This window comes from Vicugna pacos, chromosome 16 (genome assembly GCF_048564905.1).
Source record: "Vicugna pacos chromosome 16, VicPac4, whole genome shotgun sequence".
In the NCBI taxonomy this organism is placed as follows: domain Eukaryota; kingdom Metazoa; phylum Chordata; class Mammalia; order Artiodactyla; family Camelidae; genus Vicugna; species Vicugna pacos.
Window position 1 is genome coordinate 39,637,910 of NC_133002.1, and position 21,713 is coordinate 39,659,622.

A 21,713-nucleotide genomic window follows, 5' to 3' on the forward strand; every position below is an offset into this window, starting at 1 on the left:
AAGGCTGCCAGAGCCCTCTGTGCTCGCTGGAGACCCCCACCTACCACCCCCCAGCCACCCAAATGACGAGTGGGTGTGGGGGTATAAACACTCCAACTCCGCCCCTCATTGGCCCCCATCATTCTGAGGTGTGTTTTACACCATTTGCTGGAGCTTGTCTGTAGGGATGAGCTGCAGCTGCCCCCTGGGGTAGTTGCTTAATAATGGGCCCTTCGGGGTGCCTTCCGTTCCCTGAGCCACCTCCTCACACCCTTGCTGGTGTCCCTGCACCTCTCAGATCAGTTCTGATGCTCCTCAGTCTTTGTCTCAGGGCCTGCTTTGAGGAGAGAGTCACCTCTTAGGAGGCAGCAGATTGAATGGGGCAGGGGGACTTGCGGCCGTGTCTGTAAAAATGTTGTTCAGTCTGAGGCCAGTATGACCCAATATTAAGTCTGGCTAATGGGGACATGAATACTTGTTATTTTATTCTCCACACTTTTTGTATGAAATATTTTGAAATCAAAAACAACATTTAAGACAAGGAACCTTTGAAAATGACATGGCTAATAATAACCAAGAGGAAGAACCTGGCAGCCGGGGGAAGAAGGAGAATGATTTCAGTTTTAACCACGTCGAGTTTCAGGTATTGATGCAGTTTGTTACATGTACCCTCCACGGGTAACTGGAAGTCTGATACTGTAAAGGGGGGGAAGGATTCAGCCCGTAAGATAAAACTTTTAGAGCAGATGCGCACATAATCGAAGGCTGAAATTATGAGTCTGAAGGGAGAAGCGGGCAGATGATTCAAGAGCACCCACAAAAAAAAAAAAAAGAGCACCCACACTTAAATGGTGGGAAAAAGGAGGATCATTGCAGGAAATGGAATGAAAAGGAAATCTCTTGTCTTTATGGGCCTCCATTTTCCCTTCTCTCTTAATGTGCGAATGAGCTCCAATTTCCCTTCAGTTCCGCGAGGTTATCAATTATTCCAGGAAGGAGAAGAATCCTGGGACCGCTGTGTTTCAGAATCAGATTAGAACGTTTTCAGAAATAAAGAGTGATCAATAAACACACATAGCTGAGGATCCCCACATGTCTCGTTTCTCCTCCTGCTTAGGCCCCTGTTTGAATTCCCTGGGCTTCTCTGGCTCCAGGGAACGGATTGTGCCTATCGGGGAGGGGGAGTTTCTCTCTGTCCCTCTTGAGTTCTTGTGGCTGGACCAGTAGTACAACTGACACAAGACGCATTAACAGGAGAAAACCCAGTTCGATTTTGTGTGTGCGGAAGATCGTAAAATGATGCTCAGAGAGTGATTGAAAGCAGGTAGCTTTTATGTCTTTTTGTAGAAAGAAACAATGCGTTTGGGAAGATCTGACAGGACAAAGAAACTTAGGTTTGGGTGCTTAATTATAAGGAGTTTAAGTAACGTTTGGCCTTGGGCAGTAAAGAGGTAACAAGGTTTATCCACACAGGCTTCTCAGCCCTGGGTTCCCCATCTCTGGCGATAGTGACTGCCTGCCACCTCCCAGTGCAGGCAGAATACCTTTCACATAGGAGGTTTCTTTCCTGATTTCAGGGAGACAGAGAGGGGGGTCAAAGTGTCCCTCTTGCATTGGCTGTTTTTTAAGTATCTTGAATTCAAAATGATCAATGTGCCATTGAGGCATATTTTGAGGCCTGCCCTGGGCCCCAATGGGACCAAATACTATCTCAAGTAATATTTTGTTTTTAATTAAGGATGCACATGTATGTATATGTATGACTGAGACATTATGCTGTACACCGGAAATTGACACGACATTGTAAACTGACTATACTTCAAAAAAATAAAAATAAATTTTCTTTATTAATAAAAAAAAATTTTTTTAAGATGCACATGGTAGTAAGGGAAAGGTATTTCATAGACACCCAGGAAACTCTTCAGTTTAAAGGCAGCTCTGAGGAACCACGTTATTCTGTGACTCCCTCAGCAACACCGTGCTTGGATGGTCTAAGTTACTGCCATTCTTTTCAGTCTTTATCTCTCTTTATTTGTTTTCTTATTAACAATCACTTTTCTTGCCAGACAACATGGGCCAGGCTGAGGTCTAAATCAGCCAACCCAACAACAAGCCATTCGAGTTTGATCCTGCAGAGACATACTGAACACAGTGTCTCCGATGAGGCCTCACCATAGCAACCAGTTCTGCATGATCCAGGTTGGAGCTTCAGCTCCTCGTCAGGCAGTTGCAAATCGATGCGCAGTCTATCCTGACTTTTCCTGGCATAGCGTGGGATAATTACTGCAGTTCATTTTGGGTAAAAATGGTCAGTCCCCTTCTACAGTTTTTGAGTGTTGTCCTTAGGCCCAAGTCACGTTTGGACCTTGGTCACAGATCATACTGAATACTAGGGTGGGTGATTAGGTTTTCCCAGTGAGAAGGAAGTCAGTGGGAGAGCGGTGCTTCAAAAAGTCCATGTTCATGCAGCATCCTTGGGTCCTTGGACTCTTTCCACCTACCCGCATTCCACTTGCCAAGATCCCAGACTTTGTCAAGCAGGAGCTAAACTGATGCCCACCGTGGATAAGAACTCAGCTGATGCAGCAGTTTTGTGTTTTTTTTGGATATTTTAAAATATTTACTTATTTATTTTTAATTGAAGTACAGTCAGTTACAATGTGTCCATTTCTGGTGTACAGCACAATGTCCCAGTCATGCATATACATATATATATATTCATTTTCATATTCTTTTCCATTAAAGCTTATTACAGGATATTGAACATAGTTCCCTGTGCTGTACAGTGAAACTGTTTTTAATCTATTTTCATGCATAGTGGCTAACATCTTTCAACATTATGTTCACAAGAGCTTCCATATTATTTCGTGTAATTCTGGTTCTCTCATTTTCATTGCTGTATAGTATTTCCTTATGAGTATATACCAGGTATATACCAGAAGGAATGGGTGTTTCGTTTATCCATTCCTGTGTTGATGGATATTTAAGATTTTAAAAATTGTTCTTGTGCATATCTTTTGGTGTTTGTATGCATACATTTTTGTGGGACAAATACCCAGGAGTGAAACTGCTGTACAGTTTTAGTAGATAATTCCAGTTTTCCAAAGCAGTAATACTGGTTTACACCCCCACCAACAACACTGGGAAGTTCCTGTTGCTCCGTTTCCTCTCCAACACCAGATACTGACAGTCTTGAATTTTAGCTATTCTGGTAGGTGTGTGGTAGTTACACATTGTGGGGGGTTTTTCCCCTAGTCTTATTGAAATATAACAGACATATAACATTGTGTATGTGTAAGGTGTACAATGTGTCAATTTGATACATTTATCTATTGCAGTATGATTACCACTTTAACATCAGATGCCATCTCCACCACATCACATAATTACAAATTTTTAGGGGTGAGACCATGTAAAATCTGATCACACGGCAACTTTTAAGTATATAATACAGAATTATTAGCTGTAATCACCGTGCTGTATAACAGATCCCAAGAACATACTCATCTTATATCTGGGAATTTGTACCTTTTAACCAGCATCTCACCATTTCTCCCATTCTCCCCCAGCCCCTGCAACCACCACTCCACTCTGTGTTTCTCTGAGTTTACCTTTTTTGAGATTCTACATGTAAATAATATTGTACAGTATTTGTCTTTCTCTTTCTGACTTACTTCACTTAGCACACCCTCGGGTTTCATCCAAGTTGTTGCAAATGGCAGGATTTCCTTCTTTCTCGCAGCTGAATAACATTCCATCGTGTGTGTATACCACACCTTTATCCATTCATCCGTGGATGGGTACACATTGTGGGTTTTATCTGTATTTCCCTCATTACCAATAAGGTTGAGCACCTTTTTGTGTGTTTATTGGTCATTTGGATGTCTTTTGTGAAGTGCTTGTTCAAGTCTCTTGCCATTTTTCTATTGGGCTGACTTTTTAAAAAATTGATTTCCTAGAGTTCTTTTTATATTCTGCATACATGCCCATTGGCAGTTACCTGTGTTGCAAATATCTTCTCCAACTCTGTGACTTGCCTTTTGGTTCTTTCAGCAGTGTCTGTGAACAACATTTTTCATGTTAATGTGGTTTCATTTATCAGGTTTTTTTTCCTTTAAGGTTGGTGCTTTTTTGTTTTTGTTTGGGGAATCATTCCCTACCCCACGATGGTGAAGACATCCTCGTCTGTTACATTCTATAAGCTTTATTGCTGTGCCTCCTACACTAACATCTCACAGTCCACCTAGAATTGATTTTTGTGTTTATGCGAGGCAGCCGCCCAGGGTTTATTTTACCCCCATATGGATAAGTGATCAGCCTAGCACTGTTTACTGAAAAGACCGTCTTTTTCCCTCTGCTCTATAGTACCACGTTTGTCGTAAGTCAGGTGTGTCCCTATGTCTTTTCTAGTTTCTTTCCTCTGTTCTCTTCGTCTGTTGTCTATCTTTGTGCCAAAGACTGTTTTAATTATTGTTGGGCAAAGATTTTATGAACTCTAAAATTACCACTTCCAAATCCCGTCTCTTCAGTTTCACCCCACACACATACACCGCCAATATAATGTTCTCATTCGCTGTATCCATGTGAAGGGAAATAGAGCTGAGAACGGTGGTAAAGCAAAGCCAGCAGAAGGGACAGCTTGCCGTTTAACCCATTTTCTTTGCCAAAAAGTCAGATTCCTTTAGGAGTCAGTCAGGTTCAGAAACGAATGAAGTTCAGACCCATCGCGGGCCAGCCACCACCCCACTCTCATCCGTTGTGACCACGCCAGAGTCCAGTACAGCACGTCTGTGGATTCACCTGGAAAAAGCTGCAGTCTGTATTATATATAAAATCTCCTGGTTGTTTAACGCCACGTAAGCCGAATGAAACGTGTCTATAAGCCATGTTCAGCCCACAGGCCACCAGTCTGCTACTCCTGTTAGAAAGGGCCTTTGCTTGCCATTTGTTATTCTGAGTGAGCTGCAGCCACACTTCTTGGCCTCCTCCCTGCCAAACTTTAAAAATTCTAAAATCTATGATATGTTTTTTTCCTAGATTTTGTGTAGTACAAATACTAACTGCTTCTCATTTATAAAAAGCTGTAACTGGGTGTGAGCTTTAACAGAATATAATTTTCTACTTCAGTTAGCCAGGAAGGAGAGGAAGAAAAGAAATCTTTCATTTAGGTGCCTTTCCTACCTCGAGAACTTTCTGCCCCTTCAGAGTTCTTTGGTAATTCAATTCTTCTGACTTTTAATTAGAGCATTTTTCAAATGAGCAGACAGATTGAAAGAACAGTACAGGGAACACCGTGTGCCCTCCGCCTAGATTCAGTAAGTGTTCACTTTTTGCCATATTTGTTTTATCTCTTATGACCCTTTACCACTAAGATGCTCCTGGGTGCATTCTCCTAAGAATTAGGGCATTCTTCCTAACCACAATACCATTTTCACATCTAAAAAAAGTAATATTTTCATAATATTTAATATTAAACATTATCATTATCCCTTATGTGTTGGAGAACTCTTATTCAAGTATCCTCAATTGTTCAAAGAATGTCTTTTGTACCTATTAAAACCCTGTCTAGGTTTATATTTCGGATTTATAGTTACATCTTTTTTAATCCAATACTGTACCTCTACACACACACACTTTTTTGCGTGATAATAACTTTTTAAAACAGCATTCTTGAGGTATAATTTACTGCTAGGGGTTAATTGTGTTCCCCCAAAGTTCATTTGTTGAAATCCTCACCCCCAGTACCTCGGAATGTGACTGTATTTGGAGACAAGATCTTTAAAGAGAGGTTTCGGTTAAAGTGAGAGATTAGGGTGCTCTCTAATCCGCTATGACTGGGGTCCGTATGAGAAGAGACAGCTGGGACACAGACAGGTGCAGGGGGACCACCACGCAAAGACACAGGTGGAAGACAGCCATCTACAAGTCAAGGAGGAGGGCCCATTATTCTTCAGTGCCACGTTTGTCGTAAGTCAAGTGTGCGCATATGTCTTTTCTAGTTTCTCTCCTCTGTTCTCTTGGCCTATTGTCTATCTTCATGCCAAAGACTGTTTTAATTACTATTAATTAACCAATCCTGCCGACACTTTGATCTCGGGCTTCTAGCCTCCAGAACACTGAGAAATTTCTGTCGTTAAAGTGACCCAGTCTGTGGCGCTTTGCATGGCAGTCCTAGCAAACTGATACATTTAGAGGACTTACAAAAAAAAAAGCCACCCATTGTAAAATACAGTTTAGTTATTTTTCTTAAATTTATGCAGTTGTACAAACATCATATATTTCTAGTTTCAGAACATTTCCAGCACCCCAGAAAGTTCTCTCAGGCTCAGTTGCACTCAGTCCCAACTTCAGCCCTAGACTATCATTGATCTTTCTGTCTCTATAATTATACCTTTTCTAGAAAGTTCATATGCATGGAATCATACAATAGATACTGTTTTGTGTCTGGCTTCCTTCACCCAGCATAATGTTTCTGAAGTTCGTCCGTGTTCCATACATCATTGGCTCTTTTGTTTTCATTGCTGAGTAATATTTCCACAAATCTACCGTATTTCACTTCCCCATTCACCAGTTGATGGACGTTTGACTGCCGAGTCCATTCCCATACAAGACTTTACATGGGCATATGTTTTCATTTCTCTTGGGTGGATATCTGGGAGTGGAATTATTCCGTATGGCATTTGTTCAACTTTGTAAGAAACTACCAAACTGTTTTCCAAAGCGGATGCTCCAGTTTATGTTCCCTCCAGTCTGTGAGAGTTCTGGTTTCTCTACATCCTCACCAACACTCGGTATGCATGACATTGAGTTTTTAAAGGACCCAGGACTGGTCTCATCTGGATTTGTCCAACTGGTTCCTCATGGTTCAGTTAACTTACTCTCCTAGTCCCTGTATGTCCTATAAACCAGAAGTTAAATCAGGCAATGTTAATTTTATTTCAGTAGCACACTTCCACATACTTAAGACTATACCTTGCATCTCAACTAAGATGGCACACATACAGCTAACTCTGGCGTGTGACTCATCTCTGGAAAATGTTTCACTGTAGCCAAGCTATTATTAAGTTGCCCTCACTGTACCCTAGATTTCTAACTGCTGGTAGACTAGATCCTGTGTTTTCAAGTTTTTACAGTTTATTAATCTTCTCATTAAAAATCTGCACAGTCACTGCAGAATCTTTGCTCGGCCTTTTTGCCAGCACCTGCACCGGCCTTTGCAATCCCCCTGACTTTGCTCTCTCTGTGCTTGTGTTCCTCCCACAGTTTGCTTGAGGCCTTTTTCTTCTCATCCAGGACGTGTCTTGCAGGTCTATGTTTGGATTTGTTTTTCTCTGCGTAATCCAAGGAATTGTAAATCACACCATCGCCACCCCCAAAATGGCTCTGGCTCCAAATGCAAAGATGACATCTAGTCTTGCACATTTTATCTGGCTTTTCCCAAATCTCTATCTTCGGTCCTGTTGCCTTTCCAGGATGAGGGACATCAGTGACCATTCATTTCTGCTGCATGGTCAGTTGGTCATGAACTTCCTGGTCCAGATAGTTACTGTGTCGTTCATAATGGTGGGTCCTCGGGCAGCCAGGAAGGAAGAGCTTGATATTTTTTATATATTTCTATATTCTCTCTCTCCCCCAAACCTCTGACAACCACTTATCACTTTGCTGTCTCCCTCGTTGTACCTTTTCTAGAATATCCTGTCATTAGAATTGTACAGTATGTAGCCTTTCTGGTCTGGCTTCTTTCACTCAGCGATAGGTATTTGAGGTTCTTACACGGGTTTTCATGGCTTGATAGTTCATTTCTTTTTGTTTCTGAAAAATAGTTCATTGTGTGGATGTACCATAGTTTGTTTCTCCATTTGCCTATTGCAACGTCTTAGTTCCTTGCAGTTTTTGACAGTTGTGAATAAAGCTGCTACAAACCTTCACATGCAGGTTTTTGTATGGGCACAAGTTTTCAAATCATCTGGGTGAATACCTCTGAGTGCAGCTCTAGCTTACGTGGTAAGACTGAGTTTGGCTTTGTAAGAACTACCAGACTGTCTTCCAAAGTGACTGTATCGTTTTGCATTCCTACCAGCAGTGATCAAGAGTTCCTCAGCCTCACCAGCATCTGCTATTACCAGTTTTTTTTTTCTAGCCATTCTAATAGGTGTGTAGTGGGATCATGTATTTTTCTATTACTTTAAACTATAAAACCTCCACACACCCTGGGGGTCTCAGTCTTCAACTACAAGAATCATTCCCCCACTGTCTGTTGCTTTGTGTTCAGGAGATGAAGACTGATCTTTACAGAAACCTAAGCAAAATATAATTAAAAGATACATTTAACACATTTTTTCCCTTCCATTGGCAAAAATTATTCAGCCAATGTATCATTTAACAATGATGCCAGTCATTTTTCACAGGAAAGATAAAAGTAGAAAACCATGATAGGTTTTTAAGAATATTCTCACAAATGGTATGGTCAGATAATCGCGCACAGCAAGCTGAGAATGAAACGTTCACGTTACATGACCCCTGTATTAGCCACAGAGTGACTTTCTGTGTACAGATGCCGCATAGTTAGGTTAGGATTTCAGCCCGCGGGAATCTGTGTTATTGTCAAATTAGTGTCATCCCCCTTGAGTCACCCTCTACGCTCTATTTTGTAAGTGGAATACCAAATTAAAGCATTCATTCCAATACGGTTGTCAAGAAAGGTTAAAATTTGTACAGGGAGCGGTGGGGTCAGAATCTGAATGTTTTGCAAAGCAGAAAGACGCATGGTAGCCAGGGTTTAATGCGGAGAACAAAGGCAAGAGGTGGCCCGCACAATTAGTAATGTCGTGTGCACAGCTTTGATCACAGCCTCTTTAACGCTGAGCGCCATCCTAGAGATCGCTGTGAATCAGTGGGAAAAACTGCACCCCGTGGCTGAGGCACATTGCTTGAATCACTGCTCTTCTGCCATTCAAGTGCACGTGGACGCTGGCTCTCCCCAGCCAGCGCTCCACAAGCTGGTTGCCAAGACTGAGTTTAATTTGCGTAAACATAAAATCTGTTCACTGGTTTCCAGCGAGACCGCATAAACTGAAACATTTAACCTGACCTCAGCTGGAACTCCTCTTACCCTTTTGTTGGTGAGATGTGTTGGTTTTGCCTGATGGGTCGGTTTGAAGGATGTTTGAATCTGCCCATTAATGCTGTTTGATATAGTCCCTTTTCATCAGTATGGGCTTGATGGCTCAGGGAGTAGCCAATTAATTTACACAAACACCTCCTCTAGTTCTACGGAGGATACAAAGCAAGCAGGGGAGAGAAAAGAGACAATTATCTGAACCGATGTGACTGCTTTGTGGAGGTAAATGGATTGTAATTATGTCAGGCTTCATGTTTTATGACTCTATCTGACGTGACTTGCTAGAAAGATACCGTATTATTTGGAAGGTAGATTGTCCTTGTAGTGTTACAGGGGTGAGCCCTGCTAAAATCCATCGGCTACCGGCTCTGCTCCCCATCACCACTTCTAAAGCACCCCTACCCTCCTGGCAGTGTCCCAGGAGAAGGTGTTTCCATGGTAATCTCAATGGAGGCAGTCAGCTGACGTCTGGCACAGCCTGAGCTGGTGTGCGCCAGCCTTCTCTCTCTCACTCCTCCCTCGAGCCTTTAAACTATATTTACTAGTCCTCTTTAATGAAAAGTGTATAACCCCTTAATGTCAGACACTGAGTGGCACTCGGGTTTGTTTATTTATTTATTTAGGTAATAAATTCACCTTCCTAATTAATTCTCAGCAGTTCCTGCAAGCTGTATTATTTTGAACATCTTGTGCAAATGTTTATATTTTTGCCTGTTATAATAAAGAGAGTTCCTTAGCAATATTGGCTATTTGGCCAAACCTCTGTTCCTCTTTAAAAGATGCAAATGTTAGGGTTTCAGTTTAATTTTTTCAAGAATCTTTTCTTGCTCTGATGCTTTGGCAATGAAACAGTCCACTCCCTTTATGATTTCTTTTAACACTCAACTATTTTATTATTTGATTTGAGTGAGCCACAGGGTTTTAAAATACTTCTAAGAAATGTGGCATCTAGCCATGTTCTCTCTCTCTCTCTTTTTGTTTTTTTAACAGGAGAAAAAAATCAGAATTTCAGAGCTCTCCTATTGATTGTTTTCCTGACATGTGTTTAGAAGTAAATGCCTTTTGTCGTACGGGTTAGAGACTGCCGCTTACGCTAAGCTGTATTAAATAAGCAAACCAACTTACAGTGTCAAAAGTCGATGCTTTGGGGCAGGAGATAGAATCCATTTTCATCAGTACTATACTTGGAAATGCAATTACAAATGTAAAAGATGTATCGAAGCAGTGTCTGAGAGCAATAGTCATTAGAGCCAACGAATGACTCCTTTGAAAAGCTTTCTCGTTAAAGAACCACAAAGCCTTTGTAAAATTAACGTGTAAGCAAATTAGTCCAAGACCACCTCATTTATCCAGAGGTCAGATTGCTAGAAAGGAGATCCTTTTAAAACAAAGCCCCGAAAGAAGGCGTGCACGTAAAAGATCTCTGCGCTTGCAGAAGTGGGTGCCACTAACTTGAGGCATTAGTCAGCTTCCTCCTGTACAGCTGTCTCATCAGAGCTTTTACACAGTCAGCACTTTTGAACACCTACTATGTGCTTTGCGTTTGTCAGGCACTAACAGTGGCATAGTCCATCACACAGTCTGCCCGCAGCACTGTGGGAGAGGCAGAGGAGGGAACCAGCCCACCCAGCACACGCAACGGCATAGGTACAAATTATAATACCTCTCTCGCAAGGGCTGTTGCTCAGAAAGGTCAAGTAATCACCCAAGGGCACACAGCTCACAGGGAATGGCGCCAGGCTTCTCTTTGACCCTGGAGCCCTCAGAGTCACAACCCTGATGGTGACTTCCTATGACTGCCTCCCTTTTATGATGAGTAGCACATCTAACTAAGATCCTATTTTAAGAGGAGGAAAGAACTAACAGAACTGACATTTGTCGCGTACCCAGTGTCAGGCATTTATTGGGTGATTTAGATATACTGTGTCTCCATCTTTCTAAGAGTCCTGTGCAGGAAGTTAAGCATAATTTTTATCAATGAATCAAGTGAATTTCCAAGGATAGTCCTGAAGAAAATGGACTTTACCTCCTGCCCCAAAGTACTGACTTTTGACATTATAACTCAATTTGCTTAGAGCTGTTTACCATAAGCTATTGTCTCTAACCGTTACATCAGTTCCCAGAGAAGCTGGTCACTCGTGCAGGATTTCCATACAAATTGTTCAGACACCAGAGCCCGAAAGCCCCAATGAGATGGAAGGCTGGACATCTTCTGGCTTAGCTGCCTAGGGTGGTCTCTCTTTCTTTCTCTCTCCCATTCCTCTTGTTTATTTATGTAAGTCTTTCTTAATAAGGATAATTGCTTTCTGAAATATTTTATCTTAACCTTTTGAGGATAAGTGACTTGCAAACGTTGGGGATCCCCCAGGAAACTACATAATCAAGACCAGAGCCTGTCTGGGGAGGGTTTAGCTCAGTGGTAAGAGTGCCTCCTTAGCATGCACAAGGTCCTGGGTTCAATCCCCAGTGTCTCCATTAAAAAAATAATAATAATTTTTTGAGAAGACTAGAGCCTGTGTACTAGCCATGTTCCACATGTCAAGGGCTCTCAAGGGCAAGACACTAGGATACAGAAGGAAAAAGAAAACCTTTTGCTCTACTCCTTTTGGGAAGGGGGAAAAAAAGGCAGTATCTTTGAAGACAGCTGCCACATTGTACTTCCATTTACACAGCTGTTTCTCTCTTAATTGCAATCCTATCTCTTCCAAGAAGAAACATGTAGGAAAATGTACCACAATCTCAGGCCAGAAAAAAAATGCTTTCATTGCTAACCTGATTCATCAGAGATTTGGATTTGATTTCATTTAGTCTCCACTTTTAAAGCCCAAATCAAAAATGTTAGTAGCTTCTATCTCAGGGGTTCTCAGCCTTGACTGCACACTGGAATAGCTTAGGGAGTTTTTTTTGAATTCTGATACCCTAGCCACATCCCAGACCGGTAACGTGGAATCTCTGGGGGTAGGCATCGGCGTGTTTTAAAGCTCCCTAGTGTGCAGCCAGGGAGGAGATCCCTGATCTAACTCTTCTTCTGTTCCCCACATTTATTCGCTTTTGTTGTTCTATATGTTTCTTGGAGACGTATATTGAAATTTGGACTTGCCCCCAAATTAAATTCTGCCTTTGGATTTTTTTCCCCTGTGTGTGTGTGTGTGTTTGTGTGTGTGTGTGCGTGCGCACGTTGCGTGTGTATATAGGGGACAGTGACACACAGGGAAGAGAGAGAGTGTGTTTCCTAGAAAGCCTCATAATCCTGTGATTCATATCAAAAATTAAATCTTCTTTAAGGTACTGACTGTGGTTTCATATTTGCCGATGGTCTTGTTGGAAGATTTTCCACCAACAAGAGTAGTGTAAGATCATCACTTTGTATTTGCTGACTTCCATCCCTCTTTTTTTTTTTTTTACATTTTTTATTGATTCATAATCATTTTACAGTGTTGTGTCAAATTCCAGTGTTCAGCACAATTTTTCAGTCATTCATGGACATAAACACACTCATTGTCACATTTTTTTCTCTGTGATTTATGATAACATTTTGTGTATATTTCCCTGTGCTATACAGTGTAATCTTGTTTATCTATTCTACAATTTTGAAATCCTAGTCTATCCCTTCCCACCCTCTACCCACCCCCGTAACCACAAGTCTGTATTCTCTGTCCATGAGTCTATTTCTGTCCTGTATTTATGCTTTGTTTTTGTTTGTTTTTGTTTTTTAGATTCCACATATGAGCGATCTCATATGGTATTTTTCTTTCTCTTTCTGGCTTACTTCACTTAGAATGACATTCTCTAGGATCATCCATGTTGCTGCAAATGGCATTATGTTGTTGGCTTTTATGGCTGAGTAGTATTCCATTGTATAAATATACCACATCTTCTTTATCCAGTCACCTGTTGATGGACATTTAGGTTGTTTCCATGTTTTGGCTATTGTAAATAGTACTGCTATGAACATTGGGGTGCAGGTGTCATCCTGAAGTAGATTTCCTTCTGGGTACAAGCCCAGGAGTGGGATTCCTGGGTCATATGGTAAGTCTATTCCTAGTCTTTTGAGGAATCTCCACACTGTTTTCCACAGTGGCTGCACCAAACTGCATTCCCACCAGCAGTGTAGGAGGGTTCCCCTTTCTCCACAGCCTCTCCAGCATTTGTCATTTGTGGATTTTTGAATGACGGCCATTCTGACTGGTGTGAGGTGATACCTCATTGTAGTTTTGATTTGCATTTCTCTGATAATTAGTGATATTGAACATTTTTTCATGTGCTTTTTGATCATTTGTATGTCTTCCTTGGAGAGTTGCTTGTTTAGGTCTTCTGCCCATTTTTGGATTGGGTTGTTTATTTTTTCCTTATTGAGTCGTATGAGCTGCTTATATATTTTGGAGATCAAGCCTTTGTTGGTTTCACTTGCAAAAATTTTCTCCCATTCCGTAGGTTTTCTTCTTGTTTTATTTCTGGTTTCCTTTGCTCTGCAGAAGCTTGTAAGTTTCATTAGGTCCCATTTGTTTATTCTTGCTTTTATTTCTTCTAGGAGAAAATTTTTGAAATGTATGTCAGATAATGTTTTGCCTATGTTTTCCTCTAGGAGGTTTATTGTATCTTGTCTTATGTTTAAGTCTTTAATCCATTTTGAGTTGATTTTTGTATATGGTGTAAGGGTGTGTTCTAGCTTCATTGTTTTACATGCTGCTGTCCAGTTTTCCCAACACCATTTGCTGAAGAGACTGTCTTTATTCCATTGTATATTCTTGCCTCCTTTGTCGAAGATGAGTTGACCAAAAGTTTGTGGGTTCATTTCTGGGCTCTCTATTCTGTTCCATTGGTCTATATGTCTGTTTTGGTACCAATACCATGCTGTCTTGATGACTGTAGCTCTATAGTATTGTCTGAAGTCTGGGAGAGTTATTCCTCCAGCCTCTTTCTTTCTCTTCAGTAATGCTTTAGCAATTCTAGGTCTTTGATGGTTCCATATAAATTTTATTATGATTTGTTCTAGTTCTGTGAAATATGTCCTGGGTAATTGGATAGGGATTGCATTAAATCTGTAGATTGCCTTGGGCAGTGTGACCATTTTAACAATATTGATTCTTCCAATCCAAGAGCATGGAATATCTTTCCATTTTTTAAAGTCTTCTTTAATTTCCTTCATCAATGGTTTATAGTTTTCTGTGTATAATTCTTTCGCCTCCTTGGTTAGATTTATTCCCAGATATTTTATTACTTTGGGTGCTATTTTAAAGGGGATTGTTTCTTTACTTTCTTTTTCTGTTGATTTATCGTTAGTGTAAAGAAAGGCAACTGATTTTTGAACATTAATTTTGTAACTTGCTACCTTGCTGAATTCTTCGATCAGCTCTAGTAGCTTTTTTGTGGACCTTTTAGGGTTTTCTATATATAGTAACATGTCGTCAGCATATAATGACACTTTTACCTCTTCTTTTCCAATTTGGATCCCTTTTATTTCTTTCTCTTGCCTGATTGCTGTGGCTAGGACTTCCAGGACTATATTGAATAGGAGTGGTGATAGTGGGCATCCTTGTCTTGTCCCAGATTTTAGTGGGAAGCTTTTGAGTTTTTCACCGTTGAGAACTATGCTGGCTATAGGTTTGTCATATATAGCTTTTATTATGTTGAGATATGTTCCCTCTATACCCACTTTGGCGAGAGTTTTTATCATAAATGGGTGTTGAATTTTATCAAATGCTTTTTCTGCATCGATTGAGATGATCATGTGGTTTTTGTCCTTTCTCTTGTTGATGTGATGTATTACATTGATTGATTTGCGTATGTTGAACCAGCCTTGTGTCCCTGGGATGAACCCCACTTGGTCATGATGTATAATCTTTTTTATGTGTTGTTGGATTCTATTTGCTAAAATTTTGGTGAGGATTTTGGCGTCTATGTTCATCAGTGATATTGGCCTATAATTCTCTTTTTTTGTAGTGTCTTTGCCTGGTTTTGGTATCAGGTGATGGTGGCTTCATAGAATGAGTTTGGGAGTATTCCCTCCTTTTCAATCTTCTGGAAGAGTTTGAGAAGGACTGGTATGAGTTCTTCTTTGTATGTTTGGTAGAATTCCCCAGTGAAGCCATCCGGTCCTGGACTTTTATTTGTAGGGAGGTTTTTAATTGCTATTTCTATTTCCTTTCTAGTGATCGGATTGTTCAAGTGTTCAGTTTCTTCTTGATTCAGTTTTGGTGGACAGTATGTTTCCAGAAACTTGTCCATCTCCTCTAGGTTATCCAGTTTGGTTCCATATAGTTTTTCATAATATTCTCGTATGATATTCTGTATTTCTATTTTGTTTGTTGTAATTTCTCCATTTTCCTTTCTTATTTTGTTAATTTGTGCTCTCTCTTTTTTCTTCTTTGTGAGTTTGGCCAGAGGTTTGTCGATTTTATTTACTTTTTCAAAAAACCAGCTTTTGGTTTGGTTGATTTTTTCTATGGTCTTGTTAATCTCTATTGTATTTAATTCCTCTCTGATCTTTATTATTTCCTTCCTTCTGCTGCTTTTTGGGGCTTTTTGTTCTTCTTTTTCTAATTGATTCAGGTGGTGGGTTAACTTGTTTATTTGAGATTGTTCTTCTTTTTTGAGGAAGGCCTGTATCTCTATAAACTTCCCTCTTAGCACTGCCTTTGCTGTGTCCCATAGGTTTTGAGTGGTTGTGCTTTCATTATCATTTGTCTCAAGGTATTTTTTAATTTCAGCTTTGATTTCCTCATTGATCCATTGTTTTTTCAATAACATATTGTTTAATCTCCATGCTTTTCTTTTTTTCTCCTTTGTTTCTCTGTTGTTGATTTCCAGTTTCATGGCATTGTGGTCAGTAAAGATGCTTGAGATAATTTCTATCTTCTTAAATTTGTTGAGGTTTCTTTTGTGTCCAAGTACATGATCGATCCTGGAAAATGTTCCATGTGCACTTGAAAAGAATGTATATTCTAATTTTTGGGGGTGTAATGCTCTGAAAATATCCACCAAATCTAGTTTTTCTATTGTAGTATTTAATTTCTCTGTTGCCTTGTTTATTTTCTGTCTGGAAGATCTGTCTAGTGATGTTAATGCAGTGTTAAAATCTCCAACTATGATTGTATTCCCATCAATATCGCCCTTTATCTCTGTTAGTAATTCTTGTATGTACTTAGGTGCTCCTATATTGGGTGCATATATATTAACGAGTGTAATGTCTTCATCTTGTATCACTCCTTTAATCATTATAAAATGTCCCTCTTTATCTTTCTTTATGGCCTTTGTTTTAAAGTCTATTTTGTCTGAAATCAGTACTGCAACACCTGCTTTTTTGGCTTTTCCATTTGCATGGAATATCCTTTTCCATCCTTTCACTCTCAATCTATATGTGTCCTTCTCCCTAAAGTGTGTCTCTTGTATGCAGCATATTGAAGGTTCTTGCTTTATTATCCACTCTGCCACTCTATGTCTTTTGACTGGAGCATTTAGTCCATTAACATTTACAGTAATTAATGATAGATGTGTGTTTATTGCCATTTTGAACTTATCTTTGCAGTTGAATTGGTATATCCTCTTTGTTCCTTTCTTCTTCCTTTTGTGGTTTGGTAATTTTCCTTTGTATTATCATGGATTTTATTTAATTTTTGTGACTCCCTTGTAAATTTTTGACTTGTGGTTACCCTTTTTTGTAAATCTATTAACCTATACCCGTTTTTAATAAACTGATAATAACATGATCTCAAACCCATCCTACTGTTAAAAAAATTTTAAAAAAGAAAGAAAAAAAATTCTATATTTCCCTGCCTCCCTCTCCCACTCTCAGTGATTTGTATGTCTTCTTTTATAATTTCGTCTTTTCTTTATTTGTAATTCATGAGTTATCACCTTTCCAGTTGTATGTTTCTCATTTCTGTAGCATCCTGCTGCTTTTCTATTTAGAATAGCCCTTTCAATATTTCTTTTAGCATGGGTTTAGTGTTGCTAAACTCCTGCAGCTTTTTTTTGTCTGTGAAACTCTATTTCTCCTTCTATCCTAAAGGATAGCCTTGCTGGATAAAGTATCCTAGGCTGCATCTTTTTTTCATTCAGGGCTTTGAATATATCTTGCCACTCCCTTCTGGCCTGTAGTGTTTGTGTAGAGAAATCAGCTGAGAGCCTTATGGGGGTTCCCTTGTAGTTCACTCTTTGCTTTTCTCTTGCTGCCTTTAGAATCATTTCTTTATCCTTGACTCTGGCCATCTTGATTATGATATGTCTTGGTGTGGGTCTATTTGGGTTCTTCCTGTTTGGGACCCTATGAGCTTCCTGTACTTGTATATCTGATTCCTTCTTTAAGTTTGGGAAGTATTCAGTCATGATTTCTTCAAAAACCTTTTCAATCCCCTTTGATCCTTCTTCCCCTTCTGGGACCCCTATTATGCAAAGATTGGGACGCTTTATATTATCCCATAGGTCCCTTATGCTATTATCATTATTTTTTATTTGCTTATCTTGTAGTTCTTCTGAATGGGTGCTTTCTGTTGCCCTGTCTTCTAGATCACTAATTCGTTCCTCTGCATTAACTAGTCGGCTTTGCACCGCTGTTAGATCATTCCTCATCTCTGTCAATGAGTTTTCCCATTTTGCTTGGCTCTTCTTTATAGCTTCAATTTCATTTTTGACATTTTATTTCTCTAAGCATTATCTCTTTTAATTCCTTCAGCAATTTGATTACTCCTTTTTTGAAATCTTCATCTAGTAGGCTATCAATGTCTATTTCATTGAGCTTTCTTTCAGGGGATTCCTCTTGTTCTTTTAATTGGGAAAGGTTTCTCTGCTTCTTCATCTTGCTCATACCTCTCTGGCACTGTGGTTTATGGAGTATCAGTTGTCTATTTTGGATCTTAAGGATTTTATCTATCTAATGCCTATTTAGGAGTAGAACTTAGGAAAAAAAAAGAAAAAAGAAAAAAAAGAAAAAAAAGAGAGAGAGAAAGATTTTTAAAAGAAGGAAGAAAAAGGGTTTGATAACAATGTATAATGAATAATAGAAGAGCGGGTTGAAGCAGAGTATTAATCGGGTGGAGACGTCCTTTTAAAACCTTTAAAAAAAAGGGGGGGTGGGGTGATGAATATATGTGTTTGAAGCCTGTGTCTAATCAATAACAGGACATCAAAACCCAAGAGAAATAGAAATGAATTAAGAAGTAAAAATTAAGAGAGTAATTGAAAATAGAACAGGTAAAAACAGATTAAAAACAAAACAAAACAAAAACAAAAACAACAACAGAAAAAAAGGGGGTTGTCGGTGTTCTCCTGGAGTGTGTGTGCTTTTAATGTGATGTCCTTCTGTCTTCGTCCTGTTTTGGAAGCTCAGCTTGTTTTCATAGGCCCTCCATTGGCGCCCTGTTCTGTGCTGCTCCCAGCACCTGTAGGCAAGCAGATCACGCCTCCTCCTAACAAGGGGTCAGATGCAGCTCTCCTCTGCTGCGGGCGGGCGGGTCACTGCCCCTCCGGATGCCGCAGTCAGATGTTGCAGACTGGCCAGGCAGGAGGGCGGGTCGTGCCCCCTCCCAGCACCTCGGTCAGGGGTTGTGTTCATGCTCGACAGGCGGGGGGCCGCTCTCCCCCTGCCTGCGCCGCCGGTAGCTCCGCTGCTCTGTGCGGCTGTGCGCTCTGCGCCGGCGCTCCGTCCTGGCCGGCGCTCCGCCCTGGTCGCGCTCCGTCCAGGTAGGCGCTCCGCCCCGGTCGCGCTCCACCCCATTCGGCGCTCGGCCTTGGTCGCGCTCCGTGGATGGGCTCGGGGAAGACCGAGGGGCAGCCTTGTCCCTGCTCCGAGCCAAGACCCAGCTGCTTGTTTGTCTTTGTGGAGCAAGTTCTCTGGGGGACCAGAATGGAAGGATCCTATCTGCCCCGGGCTGTAGGCCCGTCTCAGTTTGGCCCTTGAGGCTGCTAAGCCCTTCCGTGCGGAGGCAGGTTTCGCCTCTGCCCCCGCCTGGGTGCTAAGCGCCGGAGAATATGGCGGCTCTGCCTGGGCCCCGCCCCTCTTCCCCTGAAAAGTTTCCGCGGGTTTTCAGAGATGGGGGTATGCACCCTTCCCCCGAAAGCACATCAACCTTGCTGCTTTATGGAGGGCCCAGGTTGTTCTGCCCTGTGCACCCAAAGCCCCAGCGCCCAGCCCCTTGCAGTCCCCCGGAGCTGCCTCTGTGCAGCCGCCCCCGTCCTCCGCCCGGCTTGTGCAGCCTGACCCTGCCCGCCGCTGCCGGCCCGTGTCTCAGGCTGGGTGTCGGGGGGACGCTCTGTGCCTGTTTAACTTAGTTCTGTCAGACAAGGGCTGCTCTGTACAGATCCGAGCCTCGGAGGCTCCCCCTCCGTCCCGCCGGCCTCTCAGTTGGAGAGGGGAGACCCAGCGAGCGAGCGCCAGTCCTCCTTTGCCGCTCCCTCCCCGCGGGACCCGTCCCGCGCTGCTTTGCCTTTTGTTCTTTCTTTTTTCCTTTTCTCCTACCAGATTTTTGGCGTCTTTATCTTTTGAAGAGGGCGATGATCTGTCGGAGTTCCGCAGGTGCTCTGGTTGGCTGAGTGGGTCTGTAGATGTGGGTCTTGGTGTATTTGTGGGAGAGGGTGACTTACAAGCGTCCTTCTACTCCACCATCTTGCCCGGAAGTCCCTCCATCCCTCTTAATGGACATCGACGTACGTTGTCTCACTTGGCCCTCCCCACGTCACTGGGAGGCAATCTACGTTGGTCCTGAACTCATAGGTATTAAATAAATGAGCCTGTTCCTTTATTAATGGTTGAGGTTCAGGGCAAACTTTCTCTACAATGAATTATCATGAAGTTCTAGCACACTGCAGGGAGAGTCTGATTTTCTGATATAACTGACATAAAAAAATAGATTTTATTTCACTGGAATCATATCTAAATAAAGACATCTTTACGATGTGCCAGGGATGGAGGTAGATCTTGCAGGGTGAGTGAAGTGGGCAAGTTCAGGATTCTCTCTCCTGACTTTGCGAAATTACTTCTTTGGCTTCTGTGCCTGGAACAGTCACTTGGCTCCTTAGGAAGCCGCCTCCCATGTCTGCCCTTGCTCCCTGCTCCTCCACGCCTTCCCATTTCACAACGCTTGTTGAGTTGTAAAAAAAAAAATACCTCCCATTGCATTTCAAGACCATCTCACTGTAAATGGTAAAGGACAAAAGAAAGAACCACATCCCAGTGGGTGTGACAAGCACGGGTGTTCGGATGCGTGGAAGCATATGGGTAGTTGTTGAATTTACGCCCCGTTGTAACAACAGCGCCCCCCTCAGTGGAGCCTTGAAGCCTGAAAGCTGATGCATGTAAACTAACCTGAAGTCACGCGTGTGACGTCCTTAGCCTAGTTCTGGTCACGTAGTAAAACGCTCAGTAATTATCAGCTGCTCTTGACCCCCTGTGGGCTGGCGGTCCTGTGCCTGTAGAAACCAGAGGGGTGGGGTGAGGGCCGCCCTCAGTGTCCTCACTGTTCGTTCTTCCCTCTCGCTTTTCCTTCTTCCTTCTCCCAGATAACCGCATGGCTCCCTCGCTCCATTCAGGTCTCTGCCCAGAATAACCTCCAAGGGATTGTCCAGAAGGATCCATGCTTCCCTCTCTGTGCCTTTAGACTGCTCCTTGGTTCTTCCTCATAGACATGTCACCTCTGTCGCAAGACACAGTTGTGTGCGCTCCCCAGCTCCCCGGTAGAACACAGACGCTGAGACAGGGGGGTTGTGGGCGCCTGCTACTGCCGGACCGCAGGTGCTCAGTAAATGGGTGCGGACGGATGAGTCCAAGGGGCGAGACTGGTGACGGGGAAGGCAGTGGAGAGGCTGCGGCTCTGATTCTGTGGAGAAGTTACAAGGGCCTGGACTCAAGCCAGGACGGTTAAGAGGGGTTAGGGGGGCTGGATTCAAGAGCTGTTTAAGTGGTCAAAATAAGAGGCTGCGGGCACTGAGAAAATAGGGCCTAGACCCCTACCTGGCTTCTTTCCTGGACAAGGTGGGCCTGCTGGTTACTCACCAAGATGGGAGACGTCGCGGGGGAAGCAGCGACGTCGTAGCAGAGTGTGAACGTGAACTCAGTCCTACCTGCACTCATTTAAGGAGCCTGGGGAAGGAAAAACAGAGAGGCCCCGTAGACAATTAACTGTCTAGAGAACAATCCAGAACAGGAACATAGACTTGGAAGCTGGGAACGTGTGGTAGCTGAAACCATGAGAGCGGGTGAGGCGAAGGGAAATGACCAGGAGAACGGGGCTTTTAAGGCCATGCTGAAGTGGGTGGCTTTGGTAGAGAGGAACGCAGGGGACCCGTCAGAGCGTCCTGAGCAGAGAGAACCCTGCGGCCTCACCTGCACCTTTACCCTCATTGTCCTCCACACATTCTGTGAGTTGTGATCATCTGCTGCCTGCTGTGGCACTAGGCCAGGGCCTGGGGGTAAAGGTGAACGAGACAGAGCCTCTGCCAGCTGTTCAGTGGGTGAGGCAGATATATACAGAAACCATCCTGGTGCAGCTTCTTAAATCCTGAAACAAAGAGCAGCGGGAACTGCTGAGAGAGCAGGGAGCGGGGTGGAGATGGTTTCCCAGACAAGGAAGCCTTTCGAGGCTTCATAAGTGTATGCAAACACTCGTGCTTTTTTTTT

The 21,713-nt window shown here is 42.3% G+C and overlaps 1 protein-coding gene and 1 pseudogene across 1 annotated transcript in view; one reads left to right on the forward strand and one right to left on the reverse strand.

The window, feature by feature from the left end:
• Positions 1-21,713, forward strand: part of MYO1D (myosin ID) — a 311,631-nt gene that overhangs the window by 192,247 nt on the left and 97,671 nt on the right. The gene's annotated exons all lie outside the window — the stretch shown is intronic.
• Positions 7,129-7,538, reverse strand: LOC102543410 (small ribosomal subunit protein eS24 pseudogene; annotated as a pseudogene).